The sequence below is a fragment of the Ovis aries genome, chromosome 24, assembly GCF_016772045.2.
Source record: "Ovis aries strain OAR_USU_Benz2616 breed Rambouillet chromosome 24, ARS-UI_Ramb_v3.0, whole genome shotgun sequence".
NCBI lineage: Eukaryota > Metazoa > Chordata > Mammalia > Artiodactyla > Bovidae > Ovis > Ovis aries.
The window spans coordinates 40,645,001-40,662,521 of NC_056077.1; the positions used below are offsets into that span (position 1 = coordinate 40,645,001).

The 17,521-nt window shown below is 47.0% G+C and overlaps 1 long non-coding RNA gene across 1 annotated transcript in view; it reads right to left on the reverse strand.

The window, feature by feature from the left end:
- The window catches only part of LOC132658543 (uncharacterized), a 61,292-nt gene extending 48,193 nt beyond the window's left edge, over positions 1-13,099 (reverse strand). Inside the window, exon 1 of the long non-coding RNA XR_009598343.1 lies at positions 12,540-13,099. This is a non-coding gene — a long non-coding RNA (uncharacterized LOC132658543). The remainder of the gene's footprint in view (positions 1-12,539) is intronic.
- Between the last annotated feature and the right edge of the window lie 4,422 nt (positions 13,100-17,521).

The following is a 17,521-nucleotide window of genomic DNA, read 5'->3' on the forward strand; positions in this document are numbered from 1 at the left end:
CCTGGAGAATTCCATGGACAGAGGAGCCTGGTGGGCTACAGGCTAGGGGGTCACAAAGAGTCAGACACAGCTGAGCGACTACAACACTTTCAATTCAATATCTGGAAACAGGGTCTCTGCAGATCATCATCCTTGGTTAAGGATGTCAAGATGAAATCACCACGCATTTAGGCGATTCCTCTCCTAATCTCATCGGAGTCCCAGGTGGCTCAGTGGTAAAGAGTCTGCCTGCCGACGCAGGAGACGCAGATCCAACCCCTGGGTCGGGAAAATCCCCTGGAGGAGGGCATGCAACCCACTCCGGTATTCTTGCCTGGAAAATTCCATGGACAGAAGACCCTGGTGGGCTACAAATCATGGGGTCACAAAGAGTTGGACATGCCTGAGCACGCATTTTTCCTCTTCTTACAGGAGTAAGGACACAGCAAGATTGACAAGGAAGAAAGCCATATGAAGACAGAGGCAGACACTGGACTTACAAGCCAAGAAATGACAAGGATGCTGGCAGCCACCAGCACCCCACAGTCTCTCCCTCAGACCCTTGAGAAGCAGCCAGGCCTGCTGACACCTTGATCTTAGACTTCCAGCCATCAGAACTGCGAAAGAATAAATATTTCTGCTTTAAGTTACTGAGTTTAAGGTAATTTGTTGTGACAGCCTTGGAAAACTAAGACAGATGCCAGCACGGAGATGATGTAGATGATAGAACTGTCTGACAAAGATTTTAAAGCATTCGTAATAAAATGCTTCAGTGAACAATCATGAACATACTTGAAACAAGTGAAAATAAAAGAAAGTCTCAGCACAGAAATGGAAAATAATTTTTAAAATAAAAATTTAAAAACTGAAAAATGCAATAATCAAAATAAAAACCTCAGTGGACAGCCTTAAGAGAAGAATGCAGAGGACAGAGAGTGAATGTGAACAGAGGACAATTGAAATGAACAAATCAGAACAACAGAGAAAATACACAGACACAAGAGCAGAGGCTCAGGGGTCTGCAGCACAGTAACAAAATATTTATATTCATGTTATCTGAGTTCCAGAAAAAGAGGAGGAAAGGGTGGGACTGGAAAAGTCTTCAAAGAAATAATGGTTAAAAATTTCCTCAATTTGGCAAAAGACACAAACTTACAGATTCAAGAAGCTGAGTAAACCCTAAACAGGATATACTAAAAGAAATCCATATCACAAGCAAATTTATGAAAACCCTTTGGTTGAAAAAGAAAAAAGGAAAAGAAAAAAACTCTTGATAGCAGTGAGAGAAGTGAGACCTCATCTGACGGGGAAAAGGCAATCCATACAAGAGTGGATTTCCCACCAGAAATCGCAGAGGCCAGGAGCACTGACACGACATTTCTCAAGCGCTGAAAGAAAAGATCTGCCAGTTCAGAATTTTATATCCAGTGAAAACTCCCGCAGGAGTGGAGGAAAAGTCAAGACTCTTCGGAATGACTAGAAGCTAAGAAAATCTGTCACCAGTAGAACAATGCTAAAGAATAGCTAAAGGGAGTTTTACAGACAGAAAGGGAATGATGAAAGAAGGGATCCCAGAACACAAGGAAATAACAAAGAACACAGTGGACTTTTCCTCTTGAAATCTCCAAATTATGCTTGATGGCTAAAGTGAAAATTGTAACACTGATGTGTTTCTCCATGATTGCTTTATCATGATAGGGGAGGATAAAGGAATATTAAAAATAAGTAAAATTTCTACATTTGCTCAATCTGCTAAAATACAGACACCAGTAGACTGTTGAATATTTTGCATATATAACATAGTACCTAGAGCAACAATGAACAAATCTATAAAAGAGACGCCGTCATCAAAGGCACTGCAACAAAATGGCAATAGAAAATAAAATGGTTATGTAGCCTATTAAGAAAGCAAGGAAAAGAAAATGGGAACCTGATTTCCAACTTTCAGTTCCCATCCTCCCAAGTTATCACTCCCATCATCCCAAGAAGAAAAGATGCTGAACAAACTGAGTAACAGCTCTTCTTAGGTCCCTCATAGAACTGAGGTCACAGGGCAAACCTCTGCTTTGAAATCTGGAGAGATGGGTGAATACAGGGGAAAACAGCTTATGGGGAACAGAAGCTCCTGGAGAATTTAAATTCCTAGGGGCCCAGTTTTGGGGGTCCCCCAGTTACACAAGTTTTACCTTTTATTTACACCCAGAACATTCACTTCTCAGCCACACAGGCCTAGTCTCAAAGGAAAATTCCAGACTCTCTCTGATCTAGGGTAGGGGCAATTAGACAGCTGGAACCACTCTAGCCTTCCTATCTCACATAAGTTGAAGGGAAAACAGCTGATAAACACTTCTGAAGGGTGCAGTCCATGGACTCCAGTCCCCTGAAAAAACAAAAACAACCAAAATCCAAGCAGAAAAAGGCCTGAGATTTAATCATAAGATGATAGAATGTCTCTGCTCGCCAGCGCCTCACCACCACCTCAGTAGGGCCCCGGCATAATCACAGTGAATTACAACTGAGAAATCTGCAAGACACAGACTCTATTTAAAAAGAAGTTTCCACAGAAACTCAGAGACACAGGGAGGAAAAAAGCAAGGACACCAGAGGCAACGGAAGCCTCTGACACTGAAGCTGCTGCAAGCATTAACACAGCGTAACCTCCAGCTGGTAAACAGAAAACCTCACATGGAAAGCGAAAGCCGACTCACTTCAGCTCCTATTGCCTGATATGCCATGTCTGACTTAAAAAAAAAAAAAAAAAAACCACAGGCATGATAAAAGGCCAGGGAAAAAAATTCAGTCTGCAGAGACTAAAACAAGTGCCAGAATCAAACGCAGGTATGACACAGGTGTTGAAACTACCGGGCTGTGGGTTTTAGTAACAATGATTAAGATGCTAAGGGAACTAACAGGAAAAGCAGTGCATGCAGCAAAGGCGGGTGATGTAAGCAGAGAGATGAAATTCATCACGAGCATTTTCATCTCTCTGCTTGCATCACCGGGAAACGCTATAAAAAACGTAACAGAAGTGAAGGATTTTTTTTTTTTTAAGATTTTTTGACGTGGACCATTTTTTAAGTCTTTATTGAATTTGTTACAATAGTGCTTATGTTTCACGGTTTGTTTCTTTGGCCATGAGGCATGTGGGATCTTAGCCCGCCAACCGTGGGTCAGACCCACATCCCCTACGCTGGAAGGCAAAGTCTTAGCCGCCTGACCGCCAGGGGAGCCCTGCGAAGGGTGCTTTCGATGGGCAAGTCAGTGGACTGCACACAGTCAAGGAAAACCACTGAGCTTGAAAAATGTCGGAAGACACTTCCCAAGCTGGAAAACAAAGAGAAAGGTCGGTGGCGAGAAACGAGGAACAAAACACCCAGCAGCTGTAGGGTGATTACAAAAGGCGCAAAGTTTGTGCAATGCGGACAACAGGGAAAGAAACAGGGAAAATAGCAGGGAGATTTAAAGTGATAATGGCTGAGGACCTTTCAGAATTACTGACATGCACCGAACTGTAATTGCAGGAGAATACCAAGAAGGATACATACCAAGCCATCTACACCGAGGCAATTCACGCTCGAACTGCAGAAAATCAAAGACAGAGAAAAGTCCTGAGAGATGACAGAGGAGGATACCAAGGATACAGGAGAACACCAAGAAGGATACATACCAAGCCATCTACACCGAAGCGATTCACACTCAAACTGCAGAAAATCAAAGACAGAGAGAAAAGTCCTGAAGGACGACAGAGGAAGAAAACACTTTACCTAGAGAGGAATAAGAACGAGAATCTACCTCACAGATCTCTTCACAAACCATGCAAGCAAAAAAGAATGGACTGGAAGGCTTCCAGCCTTGAAACTGTATCTAGTGAAGTTATACTTAAAAAATTCAGAGGAAACACTTTCTCGAACAAACAAAAAATCAGGAATGTATTGCCCGTAGACCTACCTTGCTAAGAAATGCTAAAAAGAAATCCTTCAGAGAGAAGTAAAATGATTTTTAGAGCAGAAACTCAGATCTGCATAAAGAAGGGAAGACCCGTAGAGAAGAAATAAGTGAAGATAAAAGTTCAAAATACTTTACTATTCTTAACTGAGCTGAAAGATAACTTCAAAATAACAACAGCAACAATGAACCGGGCGTTTGCAACTAACAGAGGAGTGAAATGCACGGCAGCAGCGTTATCACAGACGCTGGGACGCTCTGTGTAAGGATGCAGTGTAGGGCCGTCTGCAGGGAGGCTTGGACTAGCTGCACATACACACTGAAACCACTGAGACCTTTCTTAAAGGAAACGTAATTCACATGCTGATAGAGGAGTAAACTGAATCACATAAAATGCTTAATTCAAGGTGGTCAAGGCAGAAGCAACAAAGACACCCCCCAGAAAAGGAAGAGACAGAGAGAGGAGGGGTGTGAATGAAAGGCAATCATAGACAAGGTGGGGCTTCCCGGGTGACTCAGCGGTAAAAAATCCACCTGCGAAGCAGGAGGCGTGGGTTTGATCCCTGGGTTGGGAGGATCCCCTGGAGGAGGAAATGGCGATCCACTCCAGCATTCTTGCCTGGAGAATCCCATGGACAGAGGAGGCTGGCAGGTGACAGTCCATGGAGGTGCAAAGACTCGGACACAACTCAGAGAAACAACGAAATAGATATGATAATTACACAACCCAACTGTAAAAAGTTATACTCAAGAAATCTCATTTCCTATCCCAGTCCCCTAACCTTTTAGGTAACTGTTTTCATTAACTTTTGCTTTTGTTTCCTGTATTGCTTTACAGAAAAAAAAAAAAATCAAATACATACATACAAAACTCAACATATTATAACACTCTTTTGAACTTTGTTTTTTTTACTTAACAATATATTCTGGAACAGTGGACATGGAACAACAGACTGGTTCCAAATAGGAAAAGGAGTACGTCAAAGCTGTATATTGTCACCCTGCTTATTTAACTTCTATGCAGAGCTCATTATGAGAAACGCTGGGCTGGAAGAAGCACAAGCTGGAATCAAGATTGCCAGGAGAAATATCAATAATCTCAGATATGCAGATGACACCACCCTTATGGCAGAAAGTGAAGAGGAACTAAAAGCCTCTTGATGAAAGTGAAAGAGGAGAGTGAAAAACTTGGCTTCAAGCTCAACATTCAGAAAACTAAGATCATGGCATCTGGTCCCATCACTTCATGGGAAATAGATGGGGAAACAGTGGACACGGTGTCAGACTTTATTTTTCTGGGCTCCAAAATCACTGCAGATGGTGACTGCAGCCATGAAATTATAAGACGCTTACTCGTTGGAAGGAAAGCTATGACCAACCTAGATAGCATATTGAAAAGCAGAGACATTACTTTGCTGACGAAGGTCCGTCTAGTCAAGACTATGGTTTTTCCTGTGGTCATGTATGGATGTGAGAGTTGGACTGTGAAGAAGGCTGAGTGCCGAAGAATTGATGCTTTTGAACTGTGGTGTTGGAGAAGACTCTTGAGAGTCCCTTGGACTGCAAGGAGATCCAACCAGTCCATTCTGAAGGAGATCAGCCCTGGGATTTCTTTGGAAGGAATGATGCTAAAGCTGAAACTCCAGTACTTTGGCCACCTCATGCGAAGAGTTGACTCATTGGAAAAGACTCTGAGGCTGGGAGGGATTGGGGGCAGGAGGAGAAGGGGGCAACCGAGGATGAGATGGCTGGATGGCATCACTGGCTCGATGGACGTGAGTCTGAGTGAATTCTGGGAGTTGGTGATGGACAGGGCGGCCTGGAGTGCTGCGATTCATGGGGTCGCAAAGAGTCTGACATGACTGAGCGACTGAACTGAACTAAACTGATATTCTGGAAATCACTCTATCACCTCTTAGGGATTTTCCACATTGTTTTTCCTAGCTGCCTAGTAATCTATTGCATTTCTAATTTTTCCAATGCATCTTCTATGGACGGGTAATTAGGTTGTCCCTGATATTCTGGCATCAGAAATGGGACTGCAATAACTGCCTCACATCAAGTCGTTTCATATTTGTGGAGATGTGTCTTCAGGGTGAGATTGGTGAGACAAAGAGTAGACGCTTGGTATTTGGTTGAACACTGTCCAGTTCCCTGCAGGGGGGTGGTCTCTCTGCACCCCACTACATCTTCCCCTGGGGGCTTCCCAGGTAGCTCAGCGGGTAAAGAATCTGTCTGCAATGGAGGAGATGCAGAAGACTCGGGTTTGATCCCTGGGTTGGGAAGAGCCCATGGAGGAGGGCATGGCAACCCACGCCAGTATTCTTGCCTGGAGAATCCATAGGCAGAGGAGTCTGGCAGGCTACAGTCCTTGGGGTTGCAAAGAGTCAGACATGACTTAGCAGGCATGCACACATCTTCCCCTAGAGTGTTACTCAGTTGTTCTTAAATTTTTGTTAAAATGAAAGATAAGAAATGATACTTCAGTGCAGTTTTAATTTGTATACCTTATTGAGGGTAAAGTTGAATACCTTTTCATTTGTCTGAAAGGACTATTTGTGTATTGATTTTAATGAAGTATGCGGTTATATCTTTTGCTCCATTTTTCAGTCAAGTTTGCCGGCTTTCATCCCTCCCTTTAAAAGGCTTTTCATATTTAGGAATAGTAACCCTTTACCTGTAATGTAAGTTATACTCCTGTCCCCTGGCTTCTCATGTGTTGTTTTTTACTTGGCTTACATTGATTATTTTAAATCATAAAAGGTGTATATTTTTCATGCAGTCAAATATACGAATCTTTTTATTTATTACATCTAGATTTTTCATCATAATTAGAAAGAGTTTCTCTACAGCCAAGTTGTAAAGGAATTCATCCATAATCAAAAAAACACACTTGTGCAGTTTCATTGTTTACATTAGACTTCTAATCCGTTTTGAATTTATTGTAGCATATGATATGAGAAATGGATTGACTTTTGATTCTATGTCCAAATACATATCACAAAACTGTTTATTTAAAAGTCTGTCTTGAGAAAGACAAATACTGTATGATATCACTTATATGTGAAACCTAAAAAATACAACCAACTAGTGAATATAACCAGAGAAGGCGATGGCACCCCACTCCAGCACTGTTGCCTGGAGAATCCCATGGACGGAGGAGCCTGGTAGGCTTCAGTCCATGGGATCGCTGAGTCGGACACGACTGAGCGACTTCCCTTTCACTTTTCACTTTCATGCACTGGAGAAGGAAATGGCAACCCACTCCAGTGTTCTTGCCTGGAGAATCCCAGGGACGGGGGAGCCTGGTGGGCTGCCGTCTCTGGGGTCGCACAGAGTCGGACACGACTGAAGCGACTTAGCAGCAGCAGCAGCAGCAGCAGCAGCAGCAGCAGCAGTGAATTTAACAAAGAAGAAGCCAACTCATAGATCTAGAGAACAAACCAGTGGTTCCAGTGGGGAGAGGGAAAGGGGGGAGGACAGTATTAGGGTAGAGGATTAAGATGTACAAGCAAAAAGTTTGTAAAATAAGCCACAGGATATATTCTACAGAGAATATACCCAATATTTTATAATAGCTATAAATGGAGTATCTGCTAAGTCACTTCAGTCATGTCCGATTCTGTGTGACCCCATAGATGGCAGCTCACCAAGCTCCCCCGTCCCTGGGATTCTCCAGGCAAGAACCCTGGAGTGGGTTGCCGTTTCCTTCTTCAATGCATGAAAGTGAAAGTGAAGTCGCTCAGTTGTGTCCGACTCAGCAACCCCATGGACTGAAGCCTACCAGGCTCCTCCATCCATGGGATTTTCCAGGCAAGAGTACAACCTTTAAAAATTGTAAATCACTATATTATATACCTGTAACTTCTATATTTTACAGCAACTATACTTGAAAACAACAAAGAAGAAGTCTATCCTATCCCCCATGATTTGAGATATCACATTAACCACATACTAAATATTCATATGTCCTCGTATCTATTTCTGAACAATTTCCTACCACTCTTTCTGCCTGTTTACGCACCGAATCAACATTCTTAGTTATAGAGGCTATATAATGTGTTTTAATATCTTGAAGAGTCATTAGCCTTTATTGCCCTTTTTGTGACTTTCCTATTTTTGCATGCTTATCTTTCTATTTGAGCACTCAAGTCAACCTGTGTAGTTTCAGGGGGAAAATTCTGGTATTTTTATGAAGGATTGACATCTTCATGACATTGAGTCATCCTGTACAAGACTAAGAAATGTCTTTCCATTCGCTCAAGTTTATTTTTGAAGAAAGATATTGGATCCTTAATTAGAAATTTCACATCTTGTGGTGAGTAGGATGGATACAAATGAGCTCACTCAGATGATTCTAGTGAAACAGCAGAGTATTAAGGATAAGCAGAAAAGGACTCATAGCTGCCAGGGGGAGGGTACTGACTGCCCACAAAGCAAAGACAATTAGGAAGAATCTCATCAGCGACATGAGATACCATAAAACTGCTAAGCAAAAAAATTAAAAAAAAAAAAAACAGTCAGTCTAGAATAATATACCCAGATAAGCTATCATTCAGAGGTGAGGGCAAACTAAAGATATTTTCACATATAAAATGATTTAAAAGAGTTCATTTCCACAGATGGCCCCACCCTCACGTGAGAAAGCTACTAAAGGATGTGCTCCAGGAGAAAGATACGTGTCTCCTCCGGAAGGAAGAAAGGTGAAAGACTGTGGCATAGGGAACTCGAGTGACCAGAAACATCCTTCAGTGATTTGATAAGTCTTGGTTAACTATTGGTCGTAAGAAAAGCTACTTCTGTGTTTACAAAAGACATATACGAACCTCTATAGAACGGCAACATGGAAACTGGGAGGGAAGAGGCTGAATTTGCTAAAGCCCTTTTCTTGCTTGGAAGAACGGAGATATGGCATGCTGCTGCTGCTAAGTCGCTTCAGTCGTGTCCGACTGTGCGACCCCACAGACCACAGCCCACCAGGCTCCCCCATCCCCAGGATTCTCCAGGCAAGAACACTGGAGTGGGGTGCCATTGCCTTCTCCGAGACGCTGTATACCTTTAGGCTTTTGACAAGAGTATCTATGTTTAAGAATTTGTGAGTTACAAAGGAGAACAGAACCATAAGCTGTCATTTCCATCCCAGTGAAAGAAACAAACGAAAATAAACACAGCTCGTCAGTACATAGGAGAAAGGAAGGGGCAGGAACACGGCAAACAGGAAAAAAAGACAAAATCGGGTGACAGAGGTAGATCCTGATATATCAGCAACCACAATAAATGTGACTGGGCTAAACTCACGTATTAAATGTCAAGCTGGATTTAAAGTAGAGTTACATGCTGCTTGTAAACAGGAGACACACTTAAAGCAACGGCTCAGAAAGGTGAAGGTCATAAGGTGGCTGTTAATCTTCGTACACCCTGTTGCTGCTTTTATTATTCTTATCCCCAGGACAGAATTTTATTTTGGAAAACAGCCGCTTGTTAAATAGGCCCATCACTCCGGCCTTTTGATGAGTCTGATTCTGTCTTGCTTCGCGACAGGTCCCTCTTTGATAAGCCTTGAATCACTTCAGAAAAAGGCTAAGAAAAGGGTCCTAAAGCAATCCACTCGAGACACCAACTCTCTACTTGTCCTTATTTGGACACTTTCACTCTCTAAGTTGCAAAGTCACCTGGCCATCTTCATCCTATTTCCCCAGCTCACCCAGATATCTTACTATGCCAGGGCTTTGACTGCCAAGACGCAGAGAGAACTTGTGTTAAGCACAGACTTAACCACATCACAGGTTGTTTTGTTGTAAAGCCCCAAACAGCTTAAACCCCTTTCTTAAACTGGAGAAGGCAAACACCAGCTGACAGAGGATACTGTGTTCCTGCTGCTTAATTAGCACATCCTGTACTTCAAAAATGCCTGTGATGTCAGTTCTTTTGTTTTCCATTTACAGTAATTGAGAAATGAAGGCTCCAAGTCAAGAAACAGTGTCAGAACAAAAGCCATAGCTGCCCTTACCAGTCACTCAGCGTGTTTAAGCGGAGCCGTCTTTAAAAGTTCACTGAGAAGTCCGGGCAAAGCACACCAGTGGCTGCACCTGTCTCTTTCAGCTGATACAGGAATAATTAATTACATGAAAATGACTTCCATTGGAGGTTAATTTATTTTGGCTGACAGTCACAAACATACACAGATACGTCTTATGCCGCAGTGGACCAGAGCTTTATTTAGAACATTTTATTTATATCTTGGGTGATTTCATTCCTAAGAAATTGAGGGAGAGAAAGAGGAGACGGTGCAGGAATGCGAGAAAGGAAGGTTTCTCACCATTTTTTTTAAATAAAAGGGGAAATAGGGCAGTGTCACAACTAAGAAACTGGTTTTCCTTCCAGGGTGCAGTAGAACTCGGGACACATCAAAAGAGGGGTCAGATGTGTGTTGAGGGCAGGGGAGCAGGGGAGGGTGAGGGCAGGGGAGCAGGGCAGGGTGAGGGCAGGGGTGGTGGGACCTGCCAGGTCTTTATGTGTTTGCTTTCTCCCGAGAGGTCGGGCCAGAGGCCAAAGCTGCCACAATGCTGTGCTTGAAGGAAACGCAGTTCAAATGCAGGGCCTCGGATCAGCCCATACCACCGCACATGTGCAGGCACACACACTCATACACGCGACCCCAGCCTCCCTGGGAGCCGGGACAGGGCCTCGGATCAGCTCACACCCGCCTCCGCCACCACACACAGACACAAACACACACGTGACCCCAGCCTCCCTGGGAGCCAGGACAGGGCCTCGGATCAGCCCACACCACCGCATGCGTGCAGGCACATACACACACACACACACACACACACACACACACACACACACACACACACGTGACCCCAGCCACCCCCCGGGAGCCGGGACAGACCCATCTTTCCAAACAGCGGCTAAACTTCGCTGTGGGTTTTGTCATGTGCTCGTCACTCCACACGCATCATCTCACTCCGTCCTCACCCCAGCTCTGAGCGGTGGGCGCTTTCATCGTCATCATTTATTTATGGATGGGGAAACTGAGGCTCACAGAGTTAGGGAATTTGCTCAAAGCCGCACAGCTAGCAGCGCCGGAGCCGGGTTCTGAACCGAGGACTGGAACGGACTCTCCCCATCCATACCTGTCGCCAGAGCACAGTGCCTCTCTGTCATCACCGTTATTACCATCGAGACAAGTGGCCCCACACACCTCTGGAAGATCTTGTGGATTCCTGGTGTGTATTTCTCAATACGTGTGCTGGGTATTTAAATTTAGGCACAGACAGCATCATCACCTCTGGGGGGTCAGGGGAGCTTTAGCAGACCCTCTGCCTCACTGGCACACACAGAGAACAAAGTGACGCGTGAGAGGACACTGTCTTTAATGACCACCGTGCAAGCCCCCTCCTCATCGGTGCTGGTTGTTACCATCAGCCACAGACTTACTTCACTCTCCCGGGGCGTCGGTCACAGTGGGGCATCAGCTCAAGCTCCCGGGAGCCCGAGCCGCCAGCTTGTCATAATAATACTAATATCACCATTACCATCAATACTCTCCACTTGTTCATCGCTTACTGCAGCCAGGATCTGTGTTCAGCCACCCCCTCCCCGATTTCACCTCCACCACTAACTAGCTTTGTGATTTGGGGACAAGTCGTGTCCCTTCTCTGAACTTCATTTTCTGTTGGGTACAGTGAGGCTAGCGATGCCCATTTAAAAGCGAATATTCGTCTGGTGGTGACGGTACATGCATGATGTACTTACATGCATGCTTCTATTCATTCTCACAAAAGCCCTGTCAGGCAGACACTCTCAGGATGTCCACCCTTAGATGAAGAAATAGAAACTTACAGAGGGGACTGAACCTACAAAGGCCACAGCTTACTAAATGGTCGAGTAGGGATCTAAATTAACTTCGGGTGACTCCAAGGCCCCAGCTTTTAGTCATCACACACCTCCAGGGTTTTTGTAAGAACTGGATACAACGTGTATGAAGGGCTTAAGCTGGTGCCCAGCACACAGTAGGACAGAGTCATCTACACATTACCATCTCCAGGGTGAGCCCCGGATCACAGGCTCCGCAGTCGGCAGCCACAGGAACACCCCTCCTAGGCAGGTTGAGGAGAGAGTGAGTGAGTCGCCTGCCTGCAGAAGGAGGGTCACCAAAACTGATACTCATCTGATTTTAAAATAGGTACCTATTTTACAGCAAAACAAAGCCAAAACCTGTTCCGCCAGACTGCCCGGTTCCCTTACACAATAGCTATCTTAATGAAATCTCGAGTTCATTTAACTCCATCTGAGAGCCTGTTGAAAGGAAAATCCAGGTTCCCAGCCCCGGGCCAGAAAGAGTGCGCTGGGTGACCAGCCCACGTGTCTCAGCAAAACCTGGCCCTGACTTCACAGCAGGTAATCCTTCCGCTCCAGCTGCCAGGAATGGGGAAACAATCATTTATGGGAAAGGAGAGGGTGCCGCCTTGGAGCCCTGAGCGTGCTTGAGGGTTGTGGTGAAAGGCCTGCTGTGTCTTCTGGCTGCCTGGGTTGAAACCCCAGCTCGGTAACAACGCTCCTGTGCCTCAGCCTCCTGCTCTGTAAAATGGGAAAAATAAGATACCTACCGCTGCAGGGTTGACGCTTGGACCGGACGAATTAGTCCCGCCACGTTAATAAACAAGGATGTCACAGTCATCAGCTATTCCGGCCCTCCAAATGTGAGGTTCTGAATCCAGAAACTGAAAATGTCAGTGGTTCAGCTGTGTCCGATTCTTTACGATCCTATGGACTGTAGCCTGCCAGGCCCCTCAGTCCATGGAACTCTCCAGGCAAGAATACTGGAGTGGATTGCCATTTCCTTCTCCAGGGGATCTTCCCAACCCAGGGATCAAACCTGGGTCTCCCCCGTTGCAGGTGGATTCTTTACTATCTGAGTCACTGGAAAGAAACAAAAATACCTGTGACGTGGCAGCTATCAGATGGCTGCCACTCCCTATGATGAGGACTGAGGAACTCAGGATGTGAAAAACCAAATCGCAGGATGCTGGCCCCAGGTAGCTCAGAGGCGTGCGAAAGGAACAGTTTCAGTGAGCCCAGACTCTTGCGTCTTCCCATACACAGAAAAGCGCTACATTCTTTAACTTGGGACACCTGCTGTTCTTTTCTGATGCTCAGACTACCTGGCGCTTGTGGCAAACTTCTGTGTAAGCTGGCTCCCCGCCCCACCTCCTTGGAACAGTTCTCAGGTCACTTGAGACGCTGTCTCCCAGGCATGGAGTCCTAACATTCACACCAGATGAGACCTAACTCTCAGCTTCTAGGCTGGGACTACTTTTTAAGTCAACACGTGTAATGTGTTTCCAGCAGCACCTGGCACGTAGTCACACCCGTGGGCCTTTCAGTAGTTGTACTATTTATCATGATAATGATCACAATGAATATTAGTTTCACTGTCATATGGAAATAGGTTTCAACCCTCCACATCCTGTGGCAACCCAGCTCCTGGAAGTTCTTTTACAGGCAGATCTGCACAGTCAAGAAGACTTAAGTCAACAGGCTTGAGATTTGCAAGTCTGTTGTTGGGGTTTTGCAACAGATCGTGGTGGGGGACGGGGATGGGGCAGGGTCAGTGTCTGCTGTTGGGGACAGAGCTGGTGGGAGATTAAAGTGAAAGAGGTTAGGAGAGGGGCAGAGGCTGAGGGTCCCCTCCTGACAACGGGGCCTGAGTTGGGGTCCAGGATGCAGACTTCAGGAGGAGACTTCCTCAAATGCTAGGGCAGCCTCTCTGCTCAGCCCCCGCTTCCTACTGCAAACCCTTCCAGAATTTGAGGGACCACCTCAACTGGGGGGGACAGGGTAGAAGGGAAGGTTCTAGAAGGGGTAGGCCCAGAGGATAATCAGATAGTTTTAGGCAAAGATGACAGTCTTCTAAACTATTCGTACACCGTGCAAGTGTTTTAGGTGACCCCCCCCAGGGGTGGCAAAGCTGAATTTTATCTGAGTCCTGTGCTCTGAGAAAACAGCAGGGTTAAGAAATCCCCCACCCTCTCGTGTTCTGGTAACAGCTCACTGAAAAGAAACACCCTCCCCCAGTATGACCTGGATAAGACTCAAGGGTGCAGACGCAACCACGAGGCCAGACTCAGACCCTCTCCCCACAAATCCCTATCTTTTGCTTCATAGATGATTCGCTGGATTGCTTGTCTAGCTGATCACACAGAACCAACCCGTTAACAGAGCTTGCGTTCACTTTCTCTCTGTGCGGGTCCCTGAACTCTGGCCATCCTTACGTGAGTGAGGCCAGCGAGCCCGCAGACAGGCGCCTCCCCTCCCGGGAGCAGGCTGGCCTCAGGGGAAGGCGCTCTCTGATTTGCTGCCACAATCTCCCTGCCACTCCCGACCATTAGAATGACTCCCCCACAAGGTTTCTTCCTAGACTTGCTGACTCTTTTAAAATAGGTATTTACTTGGCTGTGCCGGGCCTTAGTTGTGGCATGCGGGATCTAGTTCCCTGACCAGGGATCAAACCTGGGCCCCCTGCGTTCGGAGCATAGAATCTCAGCCACTGGACAGCCAGGGAAATCCCACTTACTCTTTTCCGTAAGAGAAAAACCTCGTGATGCTAACGGATCTGTGGTCAGTGTTCCCCAAACTGCAAGGATCCCCCTGCCCCACCTCCCTGCTCACAATGATCCTGCCAGATAGCCTTGCCATAAGAGATCTAGACCTGTTTTTTATTGGACAGAGACGGAAACCTCGGCGTGGGGTCTCCAAAGAGTCATGGTTTTCTAGACGGCTGAGGCCTGTCTCTGCTCCTGGCGGCTTTCTCGATCTTTAAGACGCAGAGGACTCCGCCCACAGCCCGGTCTCCCCAGAGGAGCTGTGTTTGCACGGTGCCTCTGGGAGGTGGGCACCTGCTCGTCTCTCCTCTCCTGGAGCACCCCCTCCTTTTCCACATGGCTCCTCCGTACTCTCTCTCTCTGCCTCCTCCTGTCTCAGCCACTCCAGGACGTCAGCCAGAACTTGGTGAGCAGGCCGCCCACATGCCCCACGGCCTTGCAGCCTGGAGCCCAGGGCAGCAGCCAGCTTCCCTCCGTGTTTCCTGCGCAGGGAATCCCACCAGGTCTTTCATCGACTTCCATCACCCTCTGCGTTGGCTGCACGAGGTCAAGTCCCCACATCTGGCCCCACCTGCCCAGCCAGGTGAGGTCACATGAGCAGGGCAGCAGGCGGCATCCTCTTCAGAGGGGGCACAGGCGGGGCTGGTGGTGATGGGTGTTTCCTCCTCCGCCCCTCAAGGAGGCTTTGAGAAAGCCAACAGGCCTCTTAGCAACTAAAATGAACTCTTCTTTAAAAGCAAGTGTGAACCTAACCTCAGCTGCTTTATTTGCTCATTTCTCCACTTTCCCAGGACATCACTTTGTTTAATTTTTTCTATTTTACATGATGAAGAATAACTTAAAGTGACTTTGCGCAGTACTGACTCCCCTACCAAACTCTGCAGTTTGACCACCAGCCCCAGGAAAAGGAAATCTGTCCACCGCCTTGCTCGGTCTGGAGTAATTCTTTGTTCTATGTAAAAAAAAAAAAAAAAAAAAATCTGTATTTTTGCTGGTGCTGCAGCAAACAGAAACCCTTTCTTCTTTTTTCAGTTTCAGCGGCTCAGGATGCTACACCGTGCGTGGATATGGAGGAGAACGGCCCACTCCGAGGGTGCTGGCGGTGCGGTCTGTTGAATAATACAAAGGCAGCGCAAGAGAGAAGCAGCGAGGATGAGCCGCGGGAAGCAGTGGCCCTGGAGGGACCAGATCAGAGAGTCCCAATTAGGGGCTCGGAACAATGGTAAGCGCCATGGCCAGGACTGACCGCTGGTAAGGACGCTCCGGATAATTGAAATGTCAGGGTTCCCTGGCTCCTCCGGATTGATCATCCGGCCCGGGAGGTAACACTTGTCTGCTGGTCAGTTCCTGCTGATAAGAAACTCTGCCTGACAGTTACTGAGGTCTTTGATAAATAAAATATATAGGAAAACAGATGAATTATTACTTAATAAATGCAGTGTTGTTGGGGAAGCCTTCAGAGCGCACAGGCCCTATGCTGGCAGCCAGCAGATCACGGCCAGCGGTTGGGCATCTTCTCCTCGGTCTGCACAGGATTCGGGGATCCGTTTCACTCATTTACAATATTAGAAAACAGAGGTCTCTCTCTCTCTCACACACACACACACACACACACACGCTCCCCTCAAATCCAGACCTGTGCCTTCGCTTGGGAACCGCCCTGTGTCCAGGTGGGGGTCAGCGAGTGGCTGAAGCTAAGTGCCGGCCACTGCCCACCGATGGGCTCGTGGGCACCGCCCCCTCCCCTCGCTGGCGGCCACAGAGCAGGCACTTGGGCTGCGTCCGCTGTCTCCCCGTCTGGGGACGAGAGGGGCTGGAACAGGTCAGGGTGTGTATCAGGGTGGGTTGCTTTTTTGTCTGTTCTGCTCCTGTTTTACTCATTGACTTGATCTGCTGGCCTTTTCAGGTGAGGGGTCAGCACACAGTGACACCTGGCCCAACACTTGTTTCCCTAAATAAAGATTCTTTAGAACGCTGCACGCTCAACCGTCTGCAGACTGCCCGTGATGGCGCTCACGTTTCAGCGGCAGAGACGAGCAGCTGCACGGGGCCCATCTGGCCCACAGCGCCTCAAATATCTACAGTTTGACCCCAGCAGACAAAGTGTGCTGCCTCGGTTCTTGGCACTTGAGCTTCTGGCCCTTGGGGAAGTGACTCACCCGGCTGGCTGTTCAACCGTGGGCAAATGACTTAAATTCTGAGCTTCAAGTGCCCCGTCTCTAAAATGGAACAGTATGAGATTCTGTTCCGTAGGATTGTTGGGGGATTAAATGAGATGAAATATGCCTGGCAGGCAGTGCGGGCAGGCTTTTCAATACATGTTATCTGCTGTTATTAGTCAAAACGCTGGTTCTCAAAGGGTAAAAATAACAGAAGTTACTCCATGTGTTTTATTTAATGTAGAGAGAAGTGACGTGGGAATTTTAGGACACTCCAGACACTTCGTCCTCCCCCCAAACCAAAGGGCTCCAGGCGCCTCTTGGCCGAGCCAGTGGTGGGAAGAACACCATCTGGCTCCAGAGGGAAGGTGATTAAGAAACACGCTGGGGGCAGCCGGCTGGCCGAAGTGCGCCTCCAGGGGCTGCGTGTCTGCAGCTCCACGTCCCAGGTTTGCGTAAAACTCTAGAGAAACTGGTAAGAAAGCAGGCATCCTGCCAGCCTTACTCAGAGCCTCAGGTGGACCCGCTGTACCTTCATGCCCACACACCAGGAAAGCCGGTCCCAAGAAGGAAGGGAGTGGGGCGTCACTCTTGGCAGCGGGTCAGGACTGTGGAGGAACCAAAATGACTGAATAGACGGTCTCCTGTCTTTTAGCCTAGCTTGAGTGCTCAGCTGCTAAGTCGTGTCTGACTCTTTGTGACCCCATGGACTGTAGCCTGCCAGGCTCCTCTGTCCCAGGCAAGAATACTGGAGTGGCCTGCCATTTCCTTCTCTACTATTAGCCTAGACTGAGGCCACAATTCCTGGGCCCAGAGCCCAGAAGAGGA